This window comes from Emys orbicularis, chromosome 3 (assembly GCF_028017835.1).
Source record: "Emys orbicularis isolate rEmyOrb1 chromosome 3, rEmyOrb1.hap1, whole genome shotgun sequence".
NCBI lineage: Eukaryota > Metazoa > Chordata > Testudines > Emydidae > Emys > Emys orbicularis.
Genome location: NC_088685.1, coordinates 79403402 through 79429902, shown reverse-complemented (window position 1 = coordinate 79429902; position 26501 = coordinate 79403402). Strand labels below are relative to the sequence as shown.

The 26501-nt window shown below is 40.8% G+C and overlaps 1 protein-coding gene across 1 annotated transcript in view; it reads left to right on the top strand.

Annotated features, from left to right (window-relative positions):
* Positions 1-26501, top strand: part of ASCC3 (activating signal cointegrator 1 complex subunit 3) — a 525526-nt gene that overhangs the window by 279010 nt on the left and 220015 nt on the right. The gene's annotated exons all lie outside the window — the stretch shown is intronic.

Here is a 26501-nt window from a genome sequence, read left to right as displayed (position 1 = left end):
TGGGTATTGTAGGAGGCAGTCATCCCCTATTTATCCCCTTTTCTATGATTATAGGGTGAGTTGTCCACTGCTCAGATGGGGCATGGGGCATGCTTTCATCCTATAAAATTCAGACTTCCTCCACTTCTAGTTGAGGAAACCTCCCTCCCACAAATTTCGGACAGTCCTCTTAGTAACTAGGACAAGCAATTGATCGCTGATTATCAGCTGCTGAAATCTTCCTAAAGTTCATCACTTTCAGTGGCCAAGTGCCTCACTATATAATCATTTTATATAGTCCAGTGTGATATTATGACTTCCATAGAATGCATACATGTTTGCAACTTTCCAGCTTGGGAAGATAGTCTGGAGTTAAAGGAACAGAGTCTTGTTTACCTGGTGGAGTCTTGGGTTTGTCAGGTGTTTTTTAATGGAAAATGTAGTAAAGATGAGACAAGAAATACACCAAAAACTGATCTTTTACTAATTAGCTGTATAGTAACTTAAAAGACTGACTCCCTGTGCTCAGTGAAGAGGGGCTGACCTCACAACTGTGATGCCTTTTTCTGCTCATTGGAAGCTAGAGGGGAGAGGAGGGAAATGGGATCAGGATGGCTTCCGGTCCCACCCCTTCCCTTTCCCTTTCCAATGAGGTGAAGGTGGTAGTGTATTTGGGGCCAGCCTACATAGCACAGCAAACCAGTACCTATGTTTACAAGCCGTGGACCTTGGGGACCACAGCGTGGGGCTGCACCCATTTTTAGAATCCTCACTGTAGAATGAAGACTGTCAAATACATAATTTATGAAAACATAGAAATGCATAGTGATTTTACTGTATTTAGTCAGAATGGCTAATGTCAGAAGAAAAGAAACACTTGAAACAAATTCTTGCATGTTCTCGTTTTGCAGAAATTAGATTCAGTCCACAGCTTCTTATAATGTTGAATAACAACTGTCCTTCAAGTCCATTGGCATCGCAGAGATGCAATTGTTAGTTGTCTAATGACTTATATTTGCATAGTAATAGAGTAGCTGCTCTTGCGTAATTTGCTGTACAAGAACAGACACCATTATTTCTATGCTGTCAATAACAATTCAGAGTAATTTCTACTACCTCTAGGAGTCAGTCAAGTATTAAGTATTTGTGTTCATCCTAGTAAAGAAGCTGCCTTCCTTGTTGACCTTCATTCTGTTCATACTACCTTTCAGTTCAATGAGGACGGCACCTCACGTTATTTTAGATTAGTACCTTTGGTGGGTTCTTTTGTATTTTTTTTCCCTCATGCAGTTTTCTTAATCTATAATGAATGCTCTGACGTTTCCCTCTTATCTAGTTTCATTAGGAATATATATAATATCTCATGTTCTGCTTATGTCCTTTTTAGGGGTAAAATCAATGATCATGTACATCTAATAAAGTTACAACAAGATGTCAAAAACTATAACTCAGCATGGAAATAGTATTTGAATTTTATATGAATTTGTTTACAATTTAAATGTGGCTTACTAGTGCTTCAAATTGAAAATAGCTAGCGTATATCTGCTTACCCTTTACTTAAGAAATAACTCCATTATAGTTACAGGTGCACAGAGGAATAACTGTAAGGGAGTGGGGGGTAGGCAGTCTGGCCTACCAGTCACAGCTGGGCTGGGGTCTGTACATCAGGGATGGTAGTCACTGAATGGGAGTTGGAGGAATCGCAAAGAGCTAGGTTCAGTAAGCAAGAGTCGAAGTCAGGTTGGGGTCGGAGATTGGAGAATAGTAGCAGGGTGTAGTCTGGAGGCAAGAGTCAGGGTCAGAATCAGGCTGGGACTGGAGACTGGTGATCAGGAGACAAGGCAAAGTCTTGAGTGGCAGCAGGCCAAAGTCTGTGTGGTTGCCCAGACAATGTCCCCAGGGCAACCTCCAGGGTAAAATAGGGCGCTTGGCTAATCAGAGGGCTGTAGGGTCCTATCACTCTGGCCCCCTTGGGTGGTACTTCCTGCAGTACCTACACTCCACAGTGCTCCCTGGTTGTGGCTCTGCATGGCCTCCTGGTGGCACTGTGGGAACATCAGGCTCTCCAGACCCAGGTTCTACTCCATAGATGCTTACAATACCCATAGCCCACACTCATGCATTAGTTTATTTTGAAATTCATACCGTGTCCCTGTTGGGGTTATTTAAATTAGAATAAAACAAGAAAATAGGCATAAATTACTGTAAACATGAATTATTTTAATACCAATTAGAACTAGATGGCATAAATGTTATCACGTAAGCCAGTCAACAAATGATTAGTAAAAAGTGTGTTAATTATTTCTATTATACAGTTACAAAGGAGAAGTCATGGGGCTAATCATTGAAAATTTTACATACATAAATAATAATTAGTCATTTGAGACCTCCCATTGATTTTATTGCAGCTACCTGTGTGGGTATGGACTACACTCCTGAGTAAGGGTTTGTAGGCTCAAGTTGTATAATAGTAGTTCTGCATTCTTACAAACAAAAATTTCACATTTAGTAAAATTCTTTTATCTGTGGAAATTTAGGGTATGTCTGCACTGTAATTAGACACCCACAGCTGGCCTGTGTCAGCTCACTTGGGCTAAGGGGCTGTTTAATTGTGGTGTAGATGCTTGGGCTGGAGCCCGAACTCTGGGACTCTGCGAGGGGGAAGAGTCCCAAAGCTCAGGCTCCATCCAGCCAAAGCCCAAATGTCTACACCACAATTAAACAGCTCCTTACCGTGACACCAGGCCAGCTGTGAGTGTCTAATTACAGTGTAGATAGATCCTGAGATGCTATCTTGGGGCCCAGTCCTGAGAGGGACTGAGCACTTTCTGGAAGCTGTGGTTCACCCTCACAGTTGAAGGTGTTCAGCACTTCATAGTGATTGTGGGAGAAATCTTGGCTCCATTGAACTCAAAGGGAGTTTTGTTACTGACTTTAGTGGGCCAGGATTTCACCACAAGCTCTCTGGGTTCTAAAAATGTATTTTTCTTTATTCCATGTACTTATGTAATTTTTCACTTACAGTAAATGCAATATGCCTGTAATACTGTTTTATCTATTTATGAAGACAATGGCTGCAAAAGTAATATTTCTGTAGTTCTTAAAACACGCTTTTTTAATTATTTTTATTTTTTATTTTTGAGAATGGACATTAAGATAAATAAGACACTGACAAAAGTGACAGGGTAAAAGCCAGTTCTGGTCACATTTAAAGTTTACCAGAATATGACATTGTGTGCAGATCCTTCCTCATGGCTCGCTTCCTCCACAGGAAGTACTGTAAGAAAAGAGAAGTAAGAAAATAAACTTCCAGCAAAGCTATACTCTTTGCACTTCATCTCAAGTGTAAGATGCTTCCTGATCCCAAACAAAATCTGTGTATGTACATCTTGTATGTGCGAGATGGAGGGGTTAAAACAGGATTTGTTTTGGTGTACAGTTTGACCTGATGTCTAGTGGAGATAGAGTCATGGATGTGAATCAGCTAGCTGAGGCTCAATACAGATAGGTAGAGCACTACCAATTTCACAGTCCATGAAAAAAATCATGGACCATGAAATCAGCCTTTTCCCGTAAAATCTGATCTCCCCTGCTGTTGGGAGCTCAGGGCTCCTAGCTGCTAGTCCAGACACACTGGGGAGGGACAGGAGTTGTCCTTCCCCTGCATGGCCACTCTTGGTGGGGAGGTCAGACCCACTTCCAGAGGCAGTGCAGAAATGCAGCGCAGAAGTACACACTCACTTCTGCGCTGCAGCAGTCCAGGAGCTGGGCTCCAGGCTTCCATTCCCCCTTCCCCCCTCGGCTCTGGGTTCCGAGCTCAGTGCTAGTTTCCCCCAGCAGCTCCTGCCAGGCTAGGGGCTTCTGCTCCCAGCAGCTGCAGCCGGGGCAGCCTCAGCTCTGGGCTTCTGCCCCCCACCTTGCGGCTCCTGCAGCAGCTCCAGGCACCAAGCTCGAGGCTTCCTCCTCCGGTGGCTCCTGCTAGGGCTCGGGGCTTCCGCCCTTCCCTCCACTCCAGCCGGGGCTCGAGGCAGCCCACGCTCGGGGCTTCCGCCCTTCCTCCCAGGCAAGGCATCCCAGGCTCTGGGCTTCTGCACCCCGCTGCTCTAGCTGGGATTTGGGGCAGCCCTGATTTGGGGCTTCTGCCTCCCCAGCCGGGACAGCCTGGGCTCAGGGCTTGCCCCCAAGCCCGGGGCTTGCGGCAGTCCAGGCTCAAGGCTGCCCGGGCTTGAGACTTCTTCTCCCAGGGCTTCTTCCGGGGCTCTGGTGACTCGGTCTGGGCTTCCACCTTGGGGTGGCTTCTGGGGCTGGGGCCCTCAATTTGGCCGAGGGGCCTTTCCTTTATCTGTCACTGGCCTGGACTAGCAGTTAGGAGCCCCCGGCAGCAGCATAGAGGAGATCCTAGCCACTTCCACCAACTTCCTCTAACTGCAGGAAACTCGGAGTGAGGATGGAAATCTTGGAACCCCCCGCAAATCCCCTCCCCCCCGGATCCCATTTTGGTTCGGGACCCCAAGGGTTACAACATCCTGAAATGACCAATTTGAAAACCCTCTGGCTGTGAAATTGACCAGAATGGACCGTGATTTTGGTAGGGCCCTGCAGATAGGACTGAGGTGGTGCTGTTAGGTTGGAGGAAAGAGCATGAAGATATGGCACAAATTATATCCACTACTTGAGTCTGGGAATGTGACTCTCATTTTTCACTGAAGTCCATGAACTAAGTTTTATTAGATGCACAACTGCTTATAGATGATTAGTTAACAGTGGTGACCAGGACTTTTTCCCCTTTGTGTCTGGTTGGAAGGCTGAGGCTCTTTCTTTCACATATTGATCATGTTATCTATGTCAAGAGAATATTATACCAGAGCTAAACAGTCTGCATTAGCTTCCTTTTGGTTTTCTCATGGAATTTGTGGTGTTGGTTTTAACCTGTAACATCATAAATTATGTGAGACCTGTCGTTGTGAATATCACCTCTTCATATGCCATACTTCTGCATTTGTAATCAGTGAAGGAATCTGAATTGGAACCACTTTGGTTTGGGAGAAGGCTGATGACAGTATTTTCAGGGAAGGAATTCCCTGAATTTCTTTGGAATTCATTTCCTCTCTGTTTTTCCCACCACCACTTTAGTCTGAAATAGTCCAAATTTGTTGATCTACAGCAGTAGTTCCCAAACTCGTTCCGCCGCTTGTGCAGGGAAAGCCCCTGGCGGGCCGGGCCGGTTTGTGTACCTGCCGCATCCGCAGGTTCGGCCGATCGCAGCTCCCACTGGCCGCGGTTCGCTGCTCCAGGCCAATGGGGGCTGCGGGAAGCGGTGGCCAATATGTCCCTCGGCCCGCGCTGCTCCTAGTAGCTCCTATTGGCCTGGAGCAGCAAACCACGGCCACTGGGAGCCACGATCGGCCTAACCTGCGGACGCGGCAGGTACACAAACCGGCCCGGCCCACCAGGGACTTTCCCTGCACAAGCGGCAGAACAAGTTTGGGAACCACTGATCTACAGGGTTCATTACTAGGCACTTTCTTTGTAACAATTCAAAATAAATAGCACAAATAATTATTTTTTTAAAATCTTGATGGTACCTTCTAGTAATTCATATACCTAACCTGAGTAATTGTGTATTCTTATTTGTTCTTCTTTACTTCATCTCCTCTTTAATGTTTTACCCCTGCTCAGCATGTAATGTCTAACAAGATAAGATTTTTAGGGCAAGGGCTTTGGCCAATATTTTCAAGTGACTACTGTTTTTTCAATGCCTCAATTATATTGGTGTTTAACTTGACACAATTTAATGGGGCCTAATTTTCAGAGGGTGCATGCTCAGCACTGTCTGAAAATCAGACATTTTTAAGTTGTCTCAAGTTGAGCACTCAGAAATTGAGGCACTCAAAATTACTAGCCACTTTTGAAAATCTTGCCCAAGGCTTGTCTTTCTGTTTCTTCTGTCAAGGGCTATGGCTTGTTTTGTTGCAGTATAATAATAATAATAGTTATTTTAATTGCCTTTGATGCAGTAGGCAGGATTCACTGTCTGGTTTTCACCAGTGAAGCGCAGACTGAGAGTGCCTTGTGGTAGATGGTCTGACTGGAATAGGGCATATGTTGACCACTAACCTTGCTCTAGATAGCGACCATGCGCCAGCCAGCCCAGACTGCAAAGAGGGCAGGGAAGGGACAGGGACAGGGACTGGGCTGTCAGTTAATGTAGTGATTTACAACCCAACCTAGACAGCCTGCAGATCTGACTGGAGTTGAAAGATGCCCTCCTCTAGTAGAATTACCATCTACTCACCCTGCTACGGGTGAGTCCTCACTATGACTCGGGAGTGCAACTGCTTCCATGAGGCCGAGTCAAGCCCAGATGTTTAAATATGCATTATAACTGTTAAATATTTTATTTTCTCTTGACAGAGAATATGAGAATTTAAATGAGCAGAAATTAGGTTAGTTGCTTGGTGCAATAGAACTGTTGCTTTGACTGGCTTTGCTTGCAAAATGTGCAAGAGCAGTTCGTCTCTAAAAGAAGTAAAATGTCAGATGAAATCACATGACATGAGCAAAGAAGAAAAAGGAATTTAAAATTTGTCAAAAAAAAAAGAAAAGCTTTATGTTTATGGAGAGATTATTGTCCAAAGCATGAAACTGTGGTAAATAAAACATACATTTCAGCTATTCAGAGTAGCAGCCGTGTTAGTCTGTATGCATCCGAAGAAGTGGGTTGTAGCCCACGAAAGCTTATGCTCTAATAAATTTGTTAGTCTCTAAGGTGCCACAAGTACTCCTGTTATTTCAGCTATTGTACTTTTATATAAGAACCTAATTATCAGAAGTGCTGAAATGCCTTATTTCTGTATACTATATAGAAATACTGTACACTATTCAGACCCTGCTCTGAAGACAGACTTACTAATTTTCTCAGGGGCTTTTTCTGTGGTACTCATCACTATAGTATCTGAGTGACTTTGCAGATATTATTGAATTTTCCTTCACATCACTCCTGTGATGTGAGGAGGTGGTATCCCTGTTTCACAGATGAGGAACCGAGGCACAGAGGAATTAAATTCAAAAGTTTCCACCAAGTTTTGGTGCAGTAATTTCGCCACACACATTATTAAAGCTTGTTTTCTCTTTTTGTTTTTGCTTTCCCCCCCCCCCCAAACTCTTCCTGTTGTTTATCAGGTATTAGACCAAAGGCTTTGCTATGCTAGCATCCGTCCTCTGTGCCTCTCATACCCGTAGAGCAGGGGCAGGCAAACTTTTTGGCCTGAGGGCCGCATCGGGTTTCAGAAATTGTATGGAGGGTCGGTTAGGGGAGGCTGTGCCTACCCAAACAGCCAGGCATGGCCCAGCCCCCGCTCTGACCCCCCTCTGCTTCTCGCCACCTGACAGCACCCTCCCGTACCCCTGCCCCATCCACCCCCCCACTCCCATCCATCCCCCCTGTCCCCTGCCACTCCATCCAACCCCCCTCTCCTTTCTGCCCCCTGGGACCGCTGCCCCATCCAACCACCCCTTCTCCCTGTTCCCTGACTGCCCACAGAACCCCTGCCCCTGACTGCCCCCCGTTGCCCCATCCAACCCCCCTCCTCCTTTCCTGACTGCCCCCCTGGGATCCCTGCCACCATTCAACTCCCCTGTTCCTTGCCTCTGACCGCCCTGACCCCTATCCACACCCCCGGCCCCCGACCAGCCCCCCAAACTCCCCTGCCCTCTATCCAACCCCCCTGTTCCTTGCCCCCTTACCGCGCTGCCTGGAGCACCGGTGGCTGGCAGCGCTACAGCTGTGCCGCCCAGAGCACCAGGACAGGCAGCCGTGCTGCCCGGCTGGAGCCAGCCACGCCACTGCGCACCACAGAGCACTGGGTCAGGCTGCAGTTCTGCAGCTGCGCTGCCCCAGCAGCTTGCAGCCCCGCTGCCCAGAGCATTGTGCCAGCCTCGCAGTGAGCTGAGGCTGCAGGGGAGGGGGAACAGCAGGGGAGGGGCCGGGGGCTAGCCTCCCAGGCCGGGAGCAGGAGGGTCGGGGGCTAGCCTCCAGGCCAGGAGCAGGGGGCCGGGCAGGAGGGTCCCGCGGGCCGGATGTGGCCCGTAGCCTGTAGTTTGCCCACCTCTGCCCTAGAGTGTCCTTGGAGGATGTGCTAGGGAAAGCCAAACCTCATTTTCCAAAGAAGAAAGCTCAGGAGGTGAAAGGGGATCCCTTAACACAGGGGTTCTCAAATTGGGGGGTCAGGACCCCCATGGGTCATGAGGCTATTATATGGGGGGTCATGAGCTGTCAGCCTCCACCCCAAACCCTGCTTTGCCTCCAGCATTTATAATGGTGTTAAATATATAAAAATGTGGATTTAATTTATAAGGGGGGTCACACTCGGAGGCTTGCTATGTGAAAGGGGTCACCAGTAAAAAAGTTTGAGAACCACTGCCTTTGTAGATTGGGAGGGCAGGCTCTGAAAGAGGAAGTCTGCTATCTGGCCAGGTGGTCCTGAGGATGTGACAGCCAGAGGGGAAAGAGCCAAAAATAGCTGTATTCAGGTGAGATACCCAGGCCTGTGACTGCTACCCTGGAAATGTCAGGTCCACCACTTCAGGAAACTCCTAAGTCACTTGAATCCCCAGGACAAGGAATGGACATCAGCTCTGACCAAGAAACCATCTAGCCCTGGGAAGAAAAGGGATCACATTACTTTCTACCCCTAAGAAGGGGCTGGAGGAAGCAAGAGCTCTGCAATACAGCTGTTCAACCCAGGGGTCTCCCAAGTGACAAAGTTCTGCCTGACTTGTTCCTGGACTTGGCACTGCTGCTGCCGAGAGTTCCTCCAAGGTGTAGGACTCAGAGAATAACCTCAGCTCACTCGGTAACTGAGCATAGTAAACCAGCTCTTGCAGAGCCCAGACCTGAAGAAGAGCTCCGTATAGCTTAAAAGCTTGTCTCTTTCGCCAACAGAAATTGGTCTAATGAAAGAAATTACCTCACCCACTTTGTCTCTCTAAGAACCCATTGGCTATTTCTTCCCAATAAATTATTTGTATTGCTGTAGCACCTAGGAGCCATGATAAAGACTCCAGTGTGCAAAGCACTGTACAGATGCTTAACTGAAAGACAGTGCCTGTTCCAAAGAATTTACAATCTGAGTATAAAATGAGACACAACAGCTGGATACAAGAAACAGATGGGGGGAACACTAGGTAACAATGAGGCAATCAGGGACAGTGTGATAAGCAACAGTTGCAGCACACCAGTTGCCAAGCCAAATAAGAGCTTTTCTCAAAGATGCATTTGCATTATTGAAGTGGGGACAGTGTGATATCTCCCATCTGCACCTCTGAGAGAGGAAAGTGAAGTGTTCTAGATAAGTGGCACTCAACCTTTCCAGACTACTCTACTCCTCTCAGGAATCTCATTTGTCTTGCGTACCCCCAAGTTACACCTCACTTAAAAATTACTTGCGTACAACATCAGACATTAAAAAAGTGTCATAGCACACCATTACTGTAAAATTGCTTACTTTCTCATTTTTACCATATAATCACAAAAAAATAAATTGGAATATAAATATTGTATTTACATTTCTGTGTATAGTATATAGAGCAATATAAACAAGTGATTGTGTGTATGAAATTTTACTTTGTACTGACTTCATAAGTGCTTTTTATGTAGCCTGTTGTAAAACTAGGCAAATATCTAAATGAGTTGATGTACCCCCTGGAAGACCCCTGTGTACCCCCGGGGATATGCACACCCCCTGGTTGAGAACCACTGTTATAGATTTTTTTAAAATATTAGTTATAGCATATAGTTGTGAATTGGGGCAAGCTTCTATTTGATATGTAAATTGTTTGTTACAGGCAAGTTCAGCCATATTTTCTAACCAACAGCCATTTAAAAATGTTCGGCGCGAGGAGGTGTCAAGGATATAAATCATATAATATCAAGATGCTTGTCATTGACAGAGAGTCTGCTATCTTACTTCTTATCAGCAGCATCAATTAGCCTTTGGTGCGTTGTGGCATGATCAAAGAATATACGTGATACAAAACCCACTGTTCTCATACTGCTCTAATCAGTACTGGACCGTCATATTCTGGACCTATTACATTGCAGAAGAGTCAAGCACATCTTATAAAATATTTAAACTGTATGACATTTTTATCTCATTTGACTAAAAGCATTTGGGCAATTTTAAATCTTGACCAATGTTATAGATTCAATTTGTACTCCAAGTGTTTCGCTTTTTCCTCTTAAGCTTTTGAATTGCTTCCAAAGAGAAATTTACTTTTTGGTAGATTTTTGTATTATTTGAAACTAGATATGATTGTTTCAGAATTCATTATGAAATTTACCAACTTGAAGTTTTGAGTTGGTAACTGGAGCATTAGGGTAAGAGAATTGGGTATCTGTTTACATTTAGGTTTCTGAGAACACGGTAAGATACATTTTTCTTCTAAGTTTTTGAAAGACAGTGATTCAGCATCACTCTGTTGCGACGTCTGTACAATATGGTTCCTCTCCATAAGGTCTTCTAAGTCTGCATTTATATTAACACTTCTCCAGATAAAAAATTAACTAGATAATTGGCATGTTTTGTGGTACAACCCAGACCAGTGAGAGATTGTCACTGCTTGTTCTGGCACCCTGTATGCCTGTATGGATCTCTGTGGTGTAGATCCCTGACTGGATTCTCCCAGCCAGCATAGAAGCATGCACTGAGTGTCTGTATGGATAAACAGACCTAATTCAGCAACTTTTACTCCAACATGCTGCTTGTTACACCATGGCCACTTTGGTCTCCACCAGCCTTGGTTACTACTAGCCAGGTGTCCACAACACACCTCCAGTCCTGAATTTCCCCAAAACCATCTGCCCTGAAATGTCCAGCCATATCCTGGAACATAAGGTCTGTTACTCTTTTAAAAGGATAAAAACACAGCAGTTTGTTGCTCTAACTGGAGTTAACAATGACTTCAAATAGAGCACTAGGTTGGTTTAGATTAAAGGTAAAACAGGTTTATTAACAAAAAGGGAGAGGATTTTAAATGAGTTCAAGTGTAAGGTGTAAAGTCAGAAATGGTTACAAGCAAAGAAAAGTGAACAGCGCTTTCTAGTGACTATCACTTAACAAAACTGCAGTCTTGGGTCAAGGTAAGTTTCTTACCACATCTCCTTTCAGCAAGGTGGCTGACCTCCTGCAAAGTCCAAAGTGCGTAGTTCCTCTGTTAACTTGGGGTTCTTTGCCCCCTCTCTTTTATAGTCCAATGAACATTTGAAATGTATTCTTTTGAACGGTTCCCCCAGATAAGTTCATTAGTTCATGATGAGTAAAAGGAGCCATGAAGTCTGGAAGATAAGGGTTCCTTGTTGTTCCCTCCCCTACTGGTGGTTGCTACTGTGCAAATTCTCTCTCCCTGCTGCAATCTCCTATACAAATTAATAGTCCATTGAATTTGAGCCATGCCTGATCTGAGGTGTCAGCCTCCTTTCTTTGTCTTGAGAAACCCTGTTTATCAACTCCCCCTGAGATGCCTGGTTTAAATTCCTTTTAGTCACAGATTTTAAAGCATGAAATTAGTGAGTATCCATAATTTCGCATGCGGCATTGATACATATAAAATACATTATTGACCAGTGTGTTACTAGTCTTCAAATGATACCTTGTTTTTTTTATATAAAAATTATTGCAGTAGTGTGTAGGGTGTGAATACAGAGGTGCTTAGGGTGGTAACAATTCTAGGATGTTTTTGGATATTGGATTTGAGTCCACATTATTTTATTGTATTTTAGAAATGAATTTTCCTGTCTGTTCACTGGGGCAAAGCTAAGCTGTGTATTAGCTCAGTGGTTTGAGCATTGGCCTGCTAAACCCAGGGTTGTGAGTTCAATCCTTGAGGGGGCCACTTAGGGATCTGGGGCAAAATCAAAAACTGGTCCTGCTAGTGAAGGCAGGGGGCTGGACTCGATGACCTTTCAAGGTCCCTTCCAGTTCTAGGAGATGGGATATCTCCATTAATTTAGAATTTATTTATTTAGAATTTAGACTAATGCTAATTTATTAATACATGCTTTTTCTACTGCTACCTCATCCTTCCTCCATTTGTTTGTTTTTGTTCAGGTGTTGTGTTCTGTAGTTAAATGGATCATAAGTTCTTTGGGGGCAGGGGCAGGCTTTTCATAAGTGTGTTTTGTACAGTGCTTAGCACAATGAAATTCTAATCCTGAAAGTGGCCTTTATGAATTACAGTAAAGCAAATAGTTAATCTTTGTGGACACTGTTTTCAAACTCAGGGTTGTACAAATATAAATTACATCAGGACAATGTAAAAGCTCTCTTTGGATTAGTAACTGTGAAAATAAATGAATTCCACTGCTTACTGCATCTCATAAACTTTTTGTTAATACTTCAGTTGCTGATGTAAACAGATTTTTTTTATTTATTTTTCATTTAGATTATTAAACTTCTATATGCTGTACATGCAGAATAACTTTACCCCTTTCCTTATCGTACATATATATTAACTAGAAATGCCCCACCCAATGGATATGTTGCTACTCTTTGTAAAGGATGTTTTAACTGATGAAGAATTATAAATGAAAGAAAAATTTAAAATATATCAAATATCAATAGAAATAGGTTTAAATAAATATGCGTTATGCTAACTATGAAGTGTGTTCAGTGGGTTCCCCCGAGGATGGGCACACTCTCAGAAATCTAAATTCATTTTGTTTAAGCGGGAATGATCAGCAGTGGATTTTTTTTTTTAAACTATTGAGTCGACATTTGTGGGAGACAGCAGTGAATTGTGATATATAAGAATTAAAAATGGATTATAACATATCTGATAGGGCATTGTGGATTACTTTACTATTATTGATGGCTAATCTTTTCCTTTAAAATATGACTGCTGTTGCATACCTCTGTTCTACTTCAGCAAATCTTGGAGAGAGTTTTTCTTTAATTTACACATTTCCGTAAAGAGAACTGTTGAGTGGTCAGAAAACTAAAAAACTTAAGTCAGTAAGACCGTTTGAAGGAAGATTTCCATCTTTTAATTGGACATGAAGAGTAAGTGTAGCCTGCTTTTTAACTTGCCAAGATTTTATGCTCTGAAGACCAAGAAAGTTGTATAGAATATATACCATTATCTCTAGCTTGTATGCTTGCTTGGCAATTCATCAATTTTCTAGATTTCTTTTAAAAATAGGCGCTTAATTCAAATTTAGTTTACAAGAAATATTCCCTGAGGTATTTTAAATGTTAATAAAATGGTTGGAAAATGCATTTGGATTTTGGCATTTTCTTGTTGTTTAGGTAAGTTATAGAGCCTACTTCACTTCCCACCAACCTCCATATTCTTCTGTGTTTAAAGGGTTAAGACTTGACATTGAGTTTGATAAGTAAAAGACTGAAAGTCAAATAGAAAATGAGGATTAAGAAATAAATTCAAAAGGAGAAAGCTTCAGCACATATCACAGATGGAATGAGAGTGTGATTTGTTTCTGTTCCTTTAATAAATTTTTCAGTTCTAATCAGACCTTCATAAGTTACTAAATTGTAGTAAGAGTAAGAGGAAAGCGGGAGCCCCATTTTCTTTCCACTTTCCCACCAACTTCCCTTATCCTTCATTAAAACCTTCCTTGTTATAGCCCCACCCACAATTCCCAGTTTTTCACTTTGAAAACATGATCAACTTGTGGGGTAGGGAAGTGGGAATGTATACTGTACTTGCAGCCCCGCCCCACCTTTTTCAGCTTGGCTAGTTATGTCCAATAATAGAAGGCTGAAAATAAAGTTTCTTATTGGATAAAGTATGTGAATATATATAGTATAGGATTTTAGCATTTTGTGGAAACTGTATCCAATCATCTTGTTCTTTTTGTTTCTGTCATTACCATCAACCGGTATATAGTTTGAGATATTTATATTATGCGTATAATTTTTAGTTTAATGACTGAAATATAGTAACCAGTCCTGCAAACTTGCTCATGTGAGTAGTCCCACGCTTCGTAGTAATGATGTTCACTGTGTTATTTCTCACATACTGTGAATAATACACTTTTCAGTACTTTGGTAAAGTACTGCTACTTGTTATAGGGAAACTACAGCATGTACAATATAAGGTTTTTGAGGTTTAAGCATATATAATTGAGAAGTTGAACCAATCTTCAGTAAAAGTGGTTTGTGGGTTTTTTTCACATACTCAGTATAAAATTCTGCAGTATTAACCTAGGGACATTAGCTTTGTGCTTACTTTGTGTATTTTGTCATTGAAAAGAGCTACATGGACTCTCAGCACTAGACACCAGAGCTAGCTTTGTACTGCAGAGTACAGATCTAATTACCCAGCTTGTAGCTGTGGAAACACTTCTCTATTCTAAATTACTTTCCCTAACTTATTTGCATAATTTAATGCGCAGAGGTTAGCCACTGAAATATAACATTCTCTGACATAGCTAGGACTGTGTTCTATTTCCACAAAATAGTTGGTAAATGCTTACCCTGTTTGTTGAAGAAATACACATATTTAGTGAGGTCTTTGTATGGTGACCGTTAATCAAAGCTGATTTTTACAATCACATTTGGTAATGTACAAGAATTAAAAGTAATCAGTTGTCAACTCTAGCATTAATCATAGTACTGTGAGCCTGTAGTTAGCTAATAAAACTGTCCTATTTTTATTGCTGAAATTTGATGCCCATTCTACAGAAAAATAATGTGGAGATCTTATGTTCACTTTCAGCAATTGCACCAGCATCTTAAATTGCTTAAGAGTCTGGTCGTAGAATAGGCCATCATAAAATTCAAATGTGAATTATTTGGTGAGCATGGATGGGAGGCGAATTTCATACAGAAAAGGTGATTCTTAGCAGCTAAATACATAAGTACTGTAGAAAGATTTCCGAACAAAGGGTAATTGTGCACATACTTGCTTTTCTTTTAATTATAGTTTGACCCAGTAAGGTCTCTTGAGTGAACGATTGCTGTAATATGATATCTCATATAATGTTCCTTCCAACAGAAACTGTACAGCAGCTATACAAAAATAGTTTCAAATGTGTTTCCAAGATAATGAATCTGGTATGTTTGCCTCATTCAGTGCACAAGATGGACAGTGCTCACATAATGAGCAGCTATTAAATCTTTTGTTTTTGCCTTGTTCAATGTTTGGCCCCATACATTATTTACTCCACACTATTCAAACCTTGATCTGAAGACAGAATTACTAATTTCCTCATGGGCTTTTCTACGATGCTCATCACGAGAGTACCTCAGTGCTTCACAAATATACATTAATTTATTTTCACAACATCCTGTGAAATGATGGAGCATTACTGGCAGCATTTTATAGATGGGAACCTGAAACACAGATTCATTAGGGTCAAAAGTTTCCACTAATTTTGGATACCCTAGTTGGAGAATTCCTAACATTATATAGCCGCTCAAAGTACAGCTCCCATTGACTTCAGTTGCAGCTTTGAATACTCAGCACTTCTGCAAATCAGACACCAGAGTCTCAAGTCAAGTGAGGAATTCACAATTAGTGACTACTTGTGAAAAGTTTGGTTTAATTTACTTGCCCAGCATCAGGTGGGAATCCAGTTCTCCAGGACCACATTTAACTGTCTTAACTTTCTCTCTCTGCAATCCCCTGCCTTGTTCCTCAACAAATGAGGCAGAAGTCCTACAGAAAACGCTTAACTTCATAACCCTGATTCATCAGGTCTTCCATTCCAGGCTCTGGAGAGGAGTGGGCTCTAGCTGTCAGACCCCAACCTTGACCCCTACTGCCCCATCCCCTCAAGCCTGTTTCTGTCCCAATCCTCCCTCTCTTCCAACCTTGGCTCCTCATCCCAGTCTCCTTGCCCCATAAATCCTACTATCTCCCCTCTAGTCCCTCCATCCTAGCCTATCCCCACTTCCACTCGTAGTCCCAGTCCTGCGTATATCTGGTTTCTTGTCTCCAGACTCCTTATTCTCCCCCCCTCCCAGCTCTTTGTTCCATCTCAGGAGGTATGTCTTCCACTTCTTGTCCCAGTTTCTTTGTCCAGCCAACTTGGCTTCTCATCAGATGTCTCCCCTTCCCTCCTACCACCTTCTTGTCATCCCTTGGCTGTCACTCTTCTTCATCAGACAGTCTCGGTCATGCACTCCAGCTCCCAATCAGAGTTTCCCTTTCCCCACCCTATCAGCCTCAAGTTCCAGTCTCCCCCCACAAATTCCTTTTCCCAATCTTACTCCACGCCTCTTCCCCTCCACCTCACCCCAGTCCAGCTTTTCTCCCCTCTGTATTCAAATCAAGCAGCCTCTTCTTCCATGCTGCCTAGGCCCAGTGAATGGGGTATAATCCAAGAGTCCAGGAGAGACAGGATCGCTGCAGTCATAGCATCCTAGAGCTGCAGTGGCAGGGAAGATCCTACTAAGCTCCAGACTGGATCATGCCCAGTACAGATTGAATCTTCTGGTGTTTTAGCTGTGAAGCTCTAGCACAGTGGTTTTCAATCTGTGGTCTGTGGACCCCTGGGGATCCGCAGACTATGTCTAAGATTTCCAGAGGGGTCTGCACCTCCATTCGAAATTGGTTAGAGATGCACAAATGAAGAAAGTAGAAAACCACTGCTCTAGCAAGTCTCTACTGAGAATGTGTACCACAATTTTTCCAGTTTTATTACTTGGCCAAATCTGGATGGATTTTCATGGCAATGGCAAAGGGCACATCGCTGATGCAAAGCCCACACCCTGCCAAATTTCAGTTCCCTGCTCCAAAGAATGGTAGCACTAGAACTTCACAGAGAAAATGCCACCAGAAATGTTTTTTAATATAGGCAAAGCAACATATTTTTCCCTAGCTTTGTTTTTGGAAATGACTAAACAGTTTTGGCTGAAGTTCTGAAAAAAATTAAGCCTGTGGCAGACACCCAGCATGGAAAATTTCAGCCCAAGTGGTTAAAGTTTGGTGAGGTTATAAGCGACTGAAAACAGGATCAAATAATCGAAATGTCGGGTACCCTTAAACATATACAGTATTATCAATCTCACTTGTAATAAGGGTTAAACTCCAAAAGCGTAAATTAGATTAATTTTACTAACCATAGCTATATATATGTATGTCTTTTAGTGTAAAGATAAAAATATTTGCAACTTTAATAATCTGAACTGGTATATGCAAAAAGTTAAAAAAAAAAATGATTCAAGGCCATGAGAATATTGTAAGCTACTATAAGAGTGAGGAATACATGGATCCTGGCTTTTGCATCTTCCCAATATGAGCATGGGGTGTAACTTTGTAATATTTCCTTGTTAGTAGTCAGTATTTTCCTTCCAATTTACATACTGTTAAACTATTTATCATTTGAGTTAAAATGAAAACGTGCAAGAAATGTTCAGAGTCATTTTGGATCGCAGGCTGGTTAGAATTTGTATGAGATGTGGAAGAGGAATTAATATCACGGAAAAGTGAATAACAAAAGCCAATGTCACAATATTTAAGTTTTTTTTTTTTTAAATGGGATTGTTTTGCCGAATTTTGCATTTCCATAATAACTCATCTGAGATTCTGGATAACATACACATGAGCCCATGTAGCATAGGTATTAAAGTACTGTATTGTCCATAAAGAGAGTCAGAAATAACTAGAGCAGTACAGGAAATAAGACCACTAAAGAAGTTAAATTGAAATTTCCTAGTAAGACATAAACTTTGATAGGGCTGCCAAAGGTCCTTGCAAAAGAGTCTAATTGGTGAAATAAAGTTATATAGTCTGATGTGTTGGGCAGGGAATTGATGCCCAATGATATATGGATTGCACAATGACTGTAGTTAATATCCAAAAGGATATTCTGATAAAGCAGCAGGATTATTGTTATAAAATTGAAAACCATAAAGAAATTGTTTAAAGTGCTTGTTAAGAGAAGTGGAGCTTCCTTCCTTGCATTGGGGCAATGTATGCTGTGCATGGCAGAATGGTGCCAGGAAAAGAGTTTGGCAGACAGGGGTAATTCTTCCCCCTCACTTCATGGGAATAATGACATCTGGGCCAGAGGGGACTTGCCAATTATTGTTTAATATCAGCTCATGTCCATGAAAGTTCAGTGAAACTGAGTAAATGTCAGGGTCTTTTGAAGAGGTGCTTCATAGCCAGTCACCCATCTTCACTCCTCTGGAGGGCTCCACTAGGCACAGCGATTGCCTGCAAGTAAGCAACTGGGAGGGGATGTGGGGACCTCCTTTCTCCATTTCCAGCCACCTGCTAGACTAAATGGCAGGAGCAAGGCTAACTATGAGCTACATACTAGGGGGTGCACTAGTAAACCTGTCACTTATTGTAGAGGCACTTCCAGCACTTCCGGTGCCCTGATGCCGGAAGTGCTGGAGACTGAATGTCATTGGTAGGAATTAGAAGACTTTAAACCTGATGGTAATCCAGGATTGGCTTTTGTATTAGTGCACAGGAAATTAAGGTAGTAATCACTGGGAGAGGATTAGAGTCTAGATTTGATTATAATTCTTTTGAAGTCAATGGAGTCATGCTGGTTTAAAATTGGAATCATGCAGTGGGGAATCAGCTCCTTGGTTTAAAAGGTCTTTGAGTCAGAACTTTTTTAATCTGTCACTTCTAATTTCATATACTCTATTAGATTTATTTATTTGATTTTTAAAGTTCCTCTTACCTTGGTATCCAACAAACTGTATAACAGTAAATGGTTCTAGTGTCCATAACAAAAATGATGGGTTTACTTTGCATGTACTCTGTGAATTGAGGTGTGTATATTTAAGTGCCTGTTAAGTGCCATCTGCATTTATGGTTCTATATAAATAACAGTAAATAGGAATCCTCACTTAACAGCCTGTTTTCCTCTACCCTCTTGCCTTTATCAATGTAATTGAGGTGGGGTCCATGTTTAGGCAAGAGGCTCTCTGCTCTTCATCCCCTAGTCTCAAAGCTACCCGGGGTAAACCAGGTCAAGATACGTTCAGTGTTTTGGACTGATGGTCCCAGTTTTCACACAAAGGGGTAAGCCAATTGTAATGTTGTGGATATAAGAGAATTTTCTCCTTGTGGCATATACTGCTGAGTTTTTTTCCAGCTTCCTCTCATACGTTAGGCAGAAATTGCAGTAATAGACAACTGTTTGCACCTTAGGTCATGGTGCAGTGTTTTTTTATTATTATTATTATTATTTGATTGCTGTCAGCTGCCATGTTTTATTACAAATGCTCTTGCACATGTTGGGGGTGCTGAGGAGTGGTAATTTGACACTTGCTAATTTACAATTTTCAATCAGTTTTCAACTGTATGATCAGTTTTTGTCTACTCTTACTTTACCATCTATAGTCTTACACTACACCCACCGCTTAAGTTTGAGGGTGGATGGGACTTTCACTTTAGTACAATTAGAGTAGATGAAGCTAAAACACATACTGAGGTCATGTGTCTTTCATTCCTATTTTAACTCGTTTCGGCTTCAGGTTAATTTTTATGCTTAGATTTGCTCACAAAACTAAGCCTGCTAGTAACTGGGCAATCTACTCTGACCTACTCAATAACTGTACTTTCACTTGAGGCTAGAGAGTATAATTTGTCAAAGTATTTTCCTTAGTTTAAACAGATGTGCTACAGGAAAGATCATACCAGTCTTCAAAGTCTTACCTATTTTTTATATATATATATATATATATATATATATATATATATATATATATATATATATATATATATATATATATATATATTTTATATATATAAAAAAATAGGACACAAACACACATTATTATATCTATATCTATCAAAGTCTTACCTATATATGTATATATAAAGACTTTGATAGATATAGATATAATAATGTGTGTTTGTGTCCTATTTTTAAATAATTAAATACCAAAAGAACTTGTAAACAACAAAGGGCATGGTGTACCAGGTCCCCTAGTTCTGCGTCATCTCTCACTTATTTGTTTGGCTTATGGCTACATCCAACTTGATTTCCTGCTGCTGCTTTGATGTGTGAAGGTTACCATAGTATTATACCCAAATCATATTTGGGAAAGTGTGTTTTGTGTAGTTTGTTTTTGCTTCCTAAGATCCCTCTCTCTTCTTATTTTATTAAAACTAGCACAAATGGCAGGTCCTGGTTAATTATGGGGTCTATTGGATTTAAATATATACTTGCTTACAGACTTGGGCTTGTTTTTGATATTCTTATCCAGGTGATGTCCCTTTCAAACTTTAAAGATTTCTTTCTTGAGCTTTCTCTTTCTCCTTTTCCTCAACAAAATCATTTTTGTTCTAAACCTGCCTTCGTGTCACAAACCTTGTAGCAATTTTAGGGAGGAGGGGAAAACAAAGTCACAAAACAGTTCGCTGGTTATTGGATTATGAGTTTACTAAAGATGGGAAGAACAAACCACGTGTTATCAATATCATGCCAAAGTATGCAGAAATATTTATTTTAATACTTGTCAACTAAATAAATTCTAATGCTATATAAGTGTCATGTGAAACACAACCTTTTTTGGTTTCGAGCTCGAAATAGGCCATTCCAAAATTGCTGCAAGAATGAACGTTAAAATTGAGTCTGAAACAGATAAATTGTATGTAAAACTAGTGAACAAACCCATTTGGTGGTTAAATCATAAAACAGAAATATAGCTAAAGCATCTGTGACACTTTTTAAGCAACCAACATGAAAATGTCAAATACTGTTATATTTTCTTTTAATTTTAAAGCTCCTCTCCCCCCCCCCTCCCCCCCAAATTACTTGGCTTGAAGCTACAGTTCCTGTCCTGAATTAAGGCCTTATACCTACTTCACTTGCACTACTTCTCAGCTTTCAGTGCTATCTTACCGAGATTATTTGCAGGTATTTTTGTCAGATCAGATTGGGTTGTTTCATTGTGTAGATTCAAAAGTTCATATTGCTTCTTTTAAATAAGGAAAATCAAGTACATTTTTAGATGTTCAAAACGTTGCAGTGTCTTAAAGTGAAGCCTGTCAACACACAAGCCTATGATATGAGATCTTAGTGTTTGTGGTGGGAGTGGTGAGGGGCTGTAGGAAATAGATCCTTTCATAAAAGGAAATTGTTGTTGTCCAGCTATGCTGGAAGGACAGAAGACACTGGATATGGTTTAATTAGGTCACAACTTTATTCTTAAATGCCTGGGAATACCCAGCAGATAAAAGTGTACAGTGAAGGTAATTCATAATCATTTCAATATGTACCTGGGGGGCTTCATTGAGTCTTCCCCATCAACCATCCTGGTCCCGCTGCTGGGACCTCACCACCCCCTGCCCTCAAATGTGTGTGTGGGGGGGGGCCCTTTGGCCCCTGCCTTATCAGTCATAAGAACCCTTTTTCTCCTCAATTAAACCCCCCCAAAAATTCCACTGTGGAGAAGGTGGGGGGGGAAACTTCCCCTTGGCCAATCTGGTAGTGAGGGAAAAACTCCTTTCCAGCCCCCTGATAAAGGAGCAACTAGCACAATGCCCACAGTGGAGCCTGCCAAAACCTGCTGTTTCACCACTTCAATGGGTAGGAGGATGGATGCTGCTCTGCCTAGTCCAGGTAAAAGAGGGCTTTTCCTGCCCTGGCATAGACCTACCTAGTCCTCCCTCTCTTCCAGTCACCTGGAAGTGGGGATGGGTCAGCATCCCCATGCTGACCTGCTCTGCAGCTGCATCAGAAAATCACTCCCTGGCTCTCCAGTCTTTAAAAGGGCACACACCCTTTCCAACAAACCAGACAAGGGCCCTCGCCGTTTAATGTGCTGCGAGATCATTTTAAGTTCTAACGTAGGTTTATCCAGGCTGTTCTAGAAAATAAATCACAAAATGATTAATTGACAAGTCAAACTGAAATGATTAATGAAGATTTAGGGTCATGATCTGCTCTCCCTTACAACTCTGCATGTCTCCGATTTTGGAGAAATTTAAACAAGATTATGCCATTATGTGGCATGTAAACAACAGAAAATTGGTATGTGGCCATCAATGGCATTTACCACATCCAAGAATGTTTGTAGTTAAATGAAAGGGTATAATTGCAAGAGCCATAATGCTATAAAGGATTATTATGTAATCATAAAATAATTAACTAAAATACTTAATTAAAATAAATGTATAATTGCCATCATGAAGCATGCATGACCAACCAAAATAACCACCATGTTATGCATGCCATCCCATCCCCTTATCGATCCTATGGTCTGACTTCACTTATCCATTCTTAAATTGTAAACTCTTTGAGACAGGGACTGTGTATTTCAACACATATAGCGTTGAATAAATCTTTAATAATAATACTCCTTCAAGAGACATTAATAATGTTTTGAGGTTTGGTCTTAAAGAATTAGGATGAAAGTTGTTCTCAAAGAATCAAGTTAAACTTAATCTCCTTATTTTCAAGGGCAATTGAAACATTCTTCCTCCGAGTAAAGGAGGTAATACAGTGGGCAAAAGAAAGCAATATCATTAGCTTCAAGGGAGAATGGTCTAAAAGTACATAGGCAAAATACTGTTTTTCTAGTACTGTATTTGACCTACTGGGTATAACACAAAATAAACTTCAAACTGTAAGAAGGAATTGTATACTGTGTTGAGTAGTATGAAGATATTTTTGCTTTGGATGTTATCCTCTAGCTATCAGCTCACTAGTATTTTGAGAGGAGAGATGTGATTTTTAGTTATTTAGCTATTTGAGGGAGGTGTTTGGATTTTTTGCAGAACAATCTGTTTGAGACTGAAAAGGAGTTAGTCGCTTCCCCATATAACTTTTTTCAACATGTTTGGATCACATCAATTGAATATTTTCATAAATCTGTTCATTTTGTACATTTGGAGCCCATGAGTTTGCCATATAGATTAAATGGGTACATTATTGAGTATTCCCCATACTATTAGGTACCATCTTGAAAAGCAGGGAGTTGGGGATCATCATAAATAATCATGTCACATGAGCTTTCTCTGCAATGCCATGGTTAAAAAGGGTTTATGCAATCCTTGAATATATAAAAAGTGGACTATCTAGAAGAAGTAGGGACTTGATCTTGTCTCTTTATGCGGCAATGGTAAGAGAACTACTAAAATACTGAATCCAGGTCTGGTGTCCACAGTTCAAGAAGGACATGGAAATATTAGGGTTCAGAGAAAGGCTACAAAATTGATTCAGGAGCTGGAAAACAAGCCTTACAACATGAGGTAGCTTAAGGAGCTCAATTTATTCAGCTTATTGAACAGAAGATTGAGAGTTGACTTGATCACTATGTATAGGTCCTTACACAGGCAGAAAATAACTGACAGTGGAGAGGTTTCAAACTTGCTGACAAAGGTATAACTAGATCCCGTGGCTGGAAGTTGAACTTAGACAAATTCAGCCTTGAAATAAGACGTAGTTTTGAAGCTGTGAGGGTAACTAAACACTGGAACAGCATACGGATGGTGGACTCACCATCACTTGGAGTCTGTAAAATGAGATTAAATCATTAAAACGTATACTTAGATCTAGGCTCTGGGCAAACATCTGCAGCCTGTGTGTGTACGCGCCCTGGATGAGGAGGTTCAGCTGGATGGTCAGGGTGGTCCCGTCTGGCCTTGGAATCTGTGAAACTATTAATTCTCCTGTTCATTCCCTACCTTCATGGGGATAATATATGAAGGGTTAAAATCCATGTGCATGTTATATAACAACCTGGTATATGAATTATGCCAGCTCTTTTCCAGACCCAAAGTCCAGAGTTTGGTCTGGAGACCAGAGGCCTAGCTAATAGTGATCAGCTAAGAGAAAGCTGGGGTAAACAAAATAACATTGCCTTTGCTAAGATATGCTTGGTCAGTAGAAATGCCAGATGTTAAGGCAATAACTGAATAATTATGTTTCATCCAATGTTTCAAATTGAACAAAGGATCCCTGTTCCTATTGTGTTTCTCCTGAAGGGAAAACAGTCTTCCCACAGATCCAACCTTGAGTTTATGAAAATTGGCACATGTCAGTATAATGATATGGCATCCTTCCACCTCCCTTCCCAGGGACCAATGCCCTGCATTAAGGCATAAAGGAGACAATCTGTATTACCATATCCTTTCACTGTTTCTTTGCTTTAACCCCTAGGAATGTACCTGTTGGACAATCAAAGGAGTTGCTCCATTCCTATGGACTCCAAATCAGAATTCAACATATATATTTTATACTAATAACATTTTATCAAAGTATTAATTAAATGTTAACTTGCTAACTTGAGACCATGGGCGGAGACATTGTGTAACCTTTTAACCATTGGCTAATGTGCTATCTTGTCTTGCTGCAAAACCTATCCTGGGGTGTGAAACTGCCTACCCCGTCACTTTCCCCCGCCCATGGAAAATCTATATATTTCATTGTAATCAATTGATTGACAGTGTCTCTGAGCCTAATAAGCCAGGTGACACTCCGCCAGCACTGTGTGTAATAAACCCCTATGCTTTGACCTCTACACGGTGTGGATTTATGTCCCTCAATATATAACAGTTGAGGGGGAGGATTTCAAAGGTATAAACTCAGTATAGAGTTTAATAGTCTGTGATATACAGGAGGTCAGACTAGATGAACGAATGGTCACTTCTGACCTTAAACTCTGTGAAACTATGAAACATACATCTTTCTAGTTGTTGTTGCAAGTTTTGAATTTGCATACTGATAAGTAAGGTTACTCAACTGTCTTGTAGCATTATATATTCTCACACTAATTTTGCTTCATTTTAAAATGCCCCCCTTCTACCTAATGTATCTTTTGTATATATTACCTGAGTTGTTTTTGTAAAGATATATATGTTGATGTCTTCAGCCTTTTAGCAATGTTATCCACTCATCTAATATTCAAGGTTAAGAATGTACAGTATTGTATTATCTTATTCCTACTGTAGCCATAACAAAAAAAAATTCTTGGATTAGCAACTCTTATGGATTCTACAAGATCTGGATATTGAGAGAGTTCCTGATTGATGGTTTTAAGTAACTTTTTCTCTTGTTTTATAACAAAGCATATAAACTTTTATTTTTCACCACTCCATTTCCACCCCAAATACAGCAACAGCAAACCCAGTAACATGAACCTTAACTTGTGATTTCATAATTTTTTAATGCGCTCAGTAAACTGCTTTTTTTTCATTGTCACCTTTCACAAAACAGTTGGTTCCATCTGCAGCCATTAATTAGCAAATATTTGGATCCAAAATTCAAATCAGCATCTTTGAATAATCTCATTTTAGATATCAGCCTTTCTTTGCTATTGAGTGTTCTGTTGGGGTCTTGATGAAATGCCAAGCTTTATATGTTGTTACAAAGTAATTGAAAATTATTTTCTAGTTAAATTCTCAATATGCCTGGATGAAGCATTGTATCTATGAACTTCTGCTCCTATATTTTTCTTGTGACACCATCAAAGGAGTGCCTTTCTCATTTGAATTTTTTGACCAAAAGTTAGGAAATTACCATTTTTTCAGATTTTTCATAAATCCATCCAGTTTTCGAGTTTACAAATGAATGCGAAAATACAAAAGAGCTACAGTCATGGGGGGGAAATTGAGATTTTAATCAAAATCTAGGATTGCACGGCAGTTTTCTTGATCTGTCACCATTTAAATATGCATTACAACAGGTAATCTTTCATTACATGAACACACAACATACATATGGTACTACAAAATCCTACATGCCTATATTTAAAGTTATAGAAGATAGTTCAGTTCTTTTGTAATAATGTTGTATATGTTCTTCCCTGCCTATTGAGGTCACTTTCCTTAGTGCATGATGATGAAATGTGTACACCCATTATGTTTCCATATTCCTCTTAATTTAGAATTTCCTGATAGCATGCTTAAAATTTCAAATTTGCTGTTACGTGAATGTAGATGTTTGTGTATCTGTCTCTTGAAATTATAGTAAAGAAATTGCCATTAATTTACCAGTTTATTTACTAATTTAATACAAAATATGCAGACAATGCATTTCACCAATCTAGGGTCTGAAAGATATTCTAAATTGTGATGGCACTGCAGCAACAGCTCCCAAAGAACTGTTCTGGCAGCAGTTGACCCTGGAGTATAGGCAGTATTTTGGCTACCCAATTTACTCACAAGAGCTCTTCCTGTGTTGAGGGGTGTTTGAAGCCTCTCTTGTCACTTGGGATTCCTCTACTACTCGAAAGCTATGCTCAGGTAGCGAGTTAAGGCTACATATAAGGCTGTTTTGTGCAATGCAAAGCAGCCTTTAGTAGACATCAGGATTTGCTCGAGAAATTAGAAAAATCTTTTTTTTTTTTTTTTGACTACATATATTAGAGTTGAGGAGGAGGTTTCCAAATGTATAAAGAACTGTTAAGCACCCAATTTACATTGGAAGTCAATGGGAGTTGGGCATCTAACCCTCTCATCTCCCTCTTAAACTTTCAGAGAAACCCTTCCTCTGTTTTTTAGGTATGCTGCTTAAAATAGGTAAACATTGCACTTGGTTGCTGTTTGAAATTGTTTTGATATTTTTGCAGGCTAATAAAGAAGGGTTA